This window comes from Cicer arietinum, chromosome 6 (assembly GCF_000331145.2).
Source record: "Cicer arietinum cultivar CDC Frontier isolate Library 1 chromosome 6, Cicar.CDCFrontier_v2.0, whole genome shotgun sequence".
Lineage (NCBI taxonomy): Eukaryota > Viridiplantae > Streptophyta > Magnoliopsida > Fabales > Fabaceae > Cicer > Cicer arietinum.
This window is the reverse complement of record NC_021165.2, coordinates 50,424,678-50,425,238: the sequence shown is the minus strand read 5'-3', so window position 1 is coordinate 50,425,238 and position 561 is coordinate 50,424,678.

Genomic DNA, 561 nt, shown 5'->3' with positions numbered 1-561 from the left:
TAATAATAATGACATTAATGGTAAAATAATTACAACAATATACTATCTTAACTCTTCATCTTAAAGTGTGTAAACAACATTCATAAAATAAAGAAAAATATTGTATATGTATATAAATTCAAAAAGAAAACGTAACTACATTAAATTTGTCTTAAGAAATCTAATTTAAGAAATAAAACCAAAATTAATTTTGTTTATTAAATACCTTTGCAATATTAAAAATATCTTAACTAAGCAAGTTAAAAGGAAAATTTATTACTAACACTAATAATAATATCGAATTAAATGATATTCTTTTTAAAATATTTGCAATTCAAGTGAACTAAAATTTGTAGTTTCATAAAAATAATATAAAAGAGACAATGATAACAACAATAATATATAGTATTATATTTTATAACATAATAATACTCATTTGTATGAAGTAGAAGATTAAATTATTTTGTAATATTAATGATTATTATTAACAAAACTAATTAAGCCAATTAGTAGGTATATAACAAAACATTTAAGGTGAGCAAGACGTGGAGAGTCTAAGATTATTAAAACAAAATAGTCATA